Source organism: Uloborus diversus, chromosome 10, assembly GCF_026930045.1.
Source record: "Uloborus diversus isolate 005 chromosome 10, Udiv.v.3.1, whole genome shotgun sequence".
In the NCBI taxonomy this organism is placed as follows: Eukaryota; Metazoa; Arthropoda; class Arachnida; order Araneae; family Uloboridae; genus Uloborus; species Uloborus diversus.
In genome coordinates, this window is record NC_072740.1 from 74,437,904 (window position 1) to 74,443,015 (window position 5,112).

General features: G+C 35.4%; 1 non-coding gene across 1 annotated transcript; it reads left to right on the forward strand.

The window, feature by feature from the left end:
• The first annotated feature begins 4,051 nt into the window (after positions 1 to 4,051).
• Trnar-ccu (transfer RNA arginine (anticodon CCU)) lies at positions 4,052 to 4,124 on the forward strand. Its single transcript has one exon. It is a non-coding gene; the product is annotated as a tRNA-Arg (tRNA).
• The last annotated feature ends 988 nt before the right edge of the window (positions 4,125 to 5,112 follow it).

Genomic DNA, 5,112 nt, shown 5'->3' on the forward strand with positions numbered 1-5,112 from the left:
GTGTAAATGATTTCTTGATTACAACACTCAATAGTTGCAGTTAATCTCAAAATCTTCATATTAAGGTTAATTCTAAAGCAGCCAATAAAATTTAAATTTAAAATTTAGCGAAGAAGAAATATAGGTATATAAAAGCTATTCGTATAGATTTGCATACCGCCGCATTTTGTGTAAAATTAGCTCCTGACGTATATGTGCCCTATTTTCGTTGAAATTTTATTGATGAAATATAATTTTAAATATATTCGCGAAAATTTTCAGAATTAAAATATTTATATTTTTTATAAACTCTGAACTTGGATTTAGAAAAAAAAGCTTTTTTTTTCCTCTCAAGTTACAGCTTTCAAAAATTGAAAGCACACGATTTGATCAATATCTATTTGTATATAAATTTACTATTTGCATTAAAGGGAGTCAAATTACAAATAATCCTTTTCAAATTTTTTAAAAGGGATTTTTAAGTCATCTCACTTTTTAACTCGTAACTGTTGGAAAATTTGATTTTTAAATGTTTCTAACGTTGTATGCGTCTTGGGTTTACAATAAAAAACAAAATGCGAAATCGTCATAAAAAGGAATTAATATTTCAATCTCTGTTTAGAGGTTTTCCCCCTTCCCCTGAAGGGAGAGAGGGAGTTGAAAAAATACAATTAAAAATAATATAAAAAAATCCGGAGTCGGAGTTGGAGTCGGAGTCGGGCGTTTCAAAATACAGGAGTCGGAGTCGGCCATTTTCCTTCCGACTCAGCAGCCCTGTTAAAAACATGATTGTGAACCATATTTGGAAACTTTAGCGATTTTGGTAACATTTTAGCGTGATTACCTGATGAATATAGTCAGCAAAGTTTGAAATTTTTTATTTTAAGGTTCTTTCAAAAGCAATCCAGCTTTTTTCCCAACATTAGGCAATTTTTGGAAAGGAAGAGAAAATCCACCCCTGAAAGGTAAAACTCAATTTCAGGTTATCTTTGGAGACGAAGTAAGGAGGGGTTAGGGATTCGAAATTTTTCAAAATTGAAATCTTCCCTTGGTTCAAAAAATTAATTTCGTGTTAGTTAAATTAGTGTTTAGCTCAGGATTCGGTGGGTTGTCAGTTAGAATAGGTTTTATAGGATAGGTGGCACCGACTTCAAATGTGATTAAAAATTAAGAGATCATATATAATTAGTTAGGTATTAAAATAATTTGTCGTATATTAGTTAAAATCAGTGTTTATTTTATAATTGGGTGTTTAGTTTAGTTGATTTTTGTACTGGAATTGTAAAATAAATTTATTTATAGGATTCGGTAGGAAATCGTACGTAAATGTGACCAATTATTCTTTGCTTTTTAGTTCCTGGATGTTTTTTGAAGATTTTTATTATTATTATTATTATTATTATTATTTTAATAATTGGTCGTAACCTTAGTGAAAGGATGTTGGTTTGGAGACCTTCCTCCCGTAATGTTTTGAAATTGATGGTCTAAAAGCGCCTAATTAAATGCGTTTTTAAGGACATCAATTTCCATTATTACTCCAATCGAACAATTAAAACTTATTTTAAATTTCCTACATGGGACGAAAATTAAGGAGAGAAGCATTTTGAAGACCCTTCTTTTCAGTCTGACTAGGGAAAAAGGAGGGGGGGGGGTGAAAGAAAGAGAGATGAACTTAATTTGCTAAGTAATAAACTGCATCTGTTAAATATTTTTAATTTAAAGATTTCTTTTTGAAAGAATCGAGGTTTTTTTTCCCCTAACATTTTTTGCTTTTCTTTTAATGGAGCCCCTGACCCCTTCTGAGCACCACAGCATTGCCTGGTGCCTTCTAACACAGAGTTCCCAAACTTTAACGATTGGCAGCACCTTTTGAAGAATTAGAATTTTCTCACGGCATCCTGATCTAGTTTTATGTACATATTATTGTTGCTATGGGCACTTCGCGGTACCCCTCCAATCTTCTTGCAGCACCCTGTTCGGAAATCCCTGATCTAACGTAGTATAATTATTATTAGCACTATCATTAATTTTTCATTCATTTATTTATTTCTTTATTTTTGTAGCCTAAAGTTTGTAAATTGACCGTGAGCAAACTGAAACCAAATAATAACTACCTTTAGTTAATTTTTTTTTTTCAAGATTTTGGAGGGGACCCGGGCCCCCTCAGTCCCTCCCTTATAAACACCCTTGCATTCATTGATCCATCATTTGAAAATGATTTTCACGGGTAAAAATTATTTTTAATCAATAAAAATAAAGAAACCAGTTAAATATATTAAAATTAAAGTAATATAAAATCAAGAAGGTAAAACCCAAGTAAAGCTAAATGTGAAATTTCAGAAAGACATAATTAAAAATGGACGCCGCATTATTATTATTATTTTTTTTATCTCTGTCATAAACCATTGGTTATTGGTTTAGTTTGATTTCTCACATATCCTCAGGTATTGTAAAAATGACCAAGCAAAAAACTTTTCTCATAAACTTATTTTGAAAAGCCGTCTAAGAAAGCATCAGTTATGTATTTCTTGGAAATTGGTTTTTTATTGAATAAATTAAAACTTGCTAATTAACATTAGAGTTAATGTTTGAAACATACATTTCAACTGGTTTTTCCGTCCTATTTGTTTGGTTACCTACCATATGATGGACGTGAACACACGATTATCCGAGACCGAGAGGTTTTTTTCTTACTGCAACGTAGTTTCCATTTGGTGTTTCGGATTCGTAAAATTAATCGTTTCTCTGCGATGCTTGAATACAAGTCAGTATCGCCATCTATTATTGTTAGATTGCATTAAAATTATTTTTGTAATAAAACTATTTTTTTGTTTGCTCTCAGCGTTGTGTAACTTTTGCGATGTGTTTACGCTTTTGACTCTTTCCATGTCTTCGAAGCCAAACAGCTGCATATTCAAATAAAAATAATAAACAGTTGCACTACTAAAATAATTCTTTTTAAAACAAACCTTTTCTTTTCAGTTTGAACTGCAAAAAAACGATGTGTTAAAAGAAAAAACCAAGCTGATAAAGTGCAACGTTGAACGTCAAGTCATTCATTATATTTCTTTCAGGCCTGTCATTTGGGGGGAGGAGGTGTCACAGCCACACTGCATTAAGTTACAGCTTCAGAGTAATAAATATGTGATGACCATGATGCGTATAGTGATTTTACAATTGATATATAAAAAATTACTTCGCTCTATGTGTGCGAGTTTTAATGAATTTCAGTTGTTTAATTCGTGGGTACCCCCAAAGATGATTACGTTCCCCCCTCAAACGATGTGGAGCACCCCCCTCCCAGACGAGAACCTTCCCCAAATGACCCCCCCACCCCCCTAAAAATTTCAATGCCTCAGTCTGTGCCATGGAAATGGACCACCCTTCTTCCTTCATAGGCACCCCTAGTTTCATATATTGCAATTAATCTTTCAGGGCTGAATTGCATGGGAGATCAGCGGCTGCACTTTTTTCAAATGTTCATTGAATTTTACATAAAAGTCGAAATTCCGTCTATTACCACAAGAAAATTTGCCCCTGAATGCAGGCCCGTCATTTGGGGAGGGTAGGTGGAAGTTCAATTGCAGGGGTGCCCACTGGGGGGGTGGGGTTACTGCACCATTGAAATTTTTAGGGAGATTTTTCGAGGGGCTCTCGCGGAGGGGGGTGCACTTCCACTCGAGGGGACGCACCCCGTCTATTGATCTCCTGTATTTTAAAATTAATGTTTTTACACGAAAGTGGGCGTGATTTTTGCTCTTTTCCTTCGCCTCCCTTCCTCCACGGAAAAATTCGACATGACGGGCCTACCTGAATGTTACAGTAATATCAACATTTTTTTTAATGACAGACGAAAGTTTCAGCACTTTTTTTTATGTAATGTAAAATATAAATTCATGATTATTCTCTTTTTCTTACCAAATTAAAAATAATAGCTTCGCTACCCATTTCGTTAAGTGAAACGGAAGAACTATTTGCTGACTGCTAACTCATAAACACTTGTCAAAAAATCAATGAAGAAAGAGGAAGAGAAATGCGTGCTTAACTACATTAATTACTATTCCCTCTCGTCGCCCTCGTGGCCTAATGGATAAGGCATCGGTCTCCTAAACCGGGGATTGCGGGTTCGAGTCCCGCCGAGGGTAATTTTTGAGCATTCCCAGGGTCCTAAAAATGGGTTGTTTTACAACTGTCGTACAACGAACTACAGTTTTCTTCGCGAAACGTATATTTTAAATTATAAAAGTACGGCCAAATACAAACATAGTATGATATGTAGATTCGCACATGCTAGAATTTAAAGGGTAAAAAGGAAGCAGAAATCAACAGCATTGAAATCAGTTTCAAGCAGCATCAAAATTTAATTTCACAATTATGTATCAAGACTTGATTTTATAAGAAAAATGCCATTGAGAATTATTGCACCTAATTGCTTTTTTTTTCAGAGGTGCCTCCCTCCCACGGGTGATATCATCCCTCAAATGAGAACTCTCGCTAAAGGAGATCGAAAGCCCTCTAAAAGTGCACCCCCCTCCCCCCTACAATTCTAAACATTTCAGCGGCACAGTTTGTACCATGAACAAGAACTCTTCCCTCCTCACGGTCATCCCTGTATTATTTTATTGTTTGGTGTACTTTTTCTGTTAACAAAGTAGCACAGGGTAAACAGAAGAATGCATAACTCACTGGCTTTCCGCAACGGCATTTTGTGTGTGTGCATTCTGAAGCAGTTGCATACTTTTAAGGATGGCAAGGGTGCCCATCCCCCCAAGGGCGATGGTGCACCTCCTCAAATGCTACTCAGAACCCCCCAGAAAAGGACAGCTCCTCAAAACGAGATCAAAAACTAGCTCAAATTATCCCCCGCCCCGCATCCTGCTCATGCCCCCAACCCTCTCCCATTCCTTAGGCACAACTGAGGATGGAATAAATTTCAATCACTTTTGGACAGGAAGAGAAGGAGAGGGGAATAATGAAATTGAATTCTGAAGATTAAGTAAAATTGAATTGCAAGCATTATAATTTTGAATCGTGAAAATTAAAATTTCAATAAACCATACTGAAGGGAAACGAAAACTTAATGAACAAAACTTGACACCGCCCCCTAGCTGAATTTCAGAAACATGATGTCAA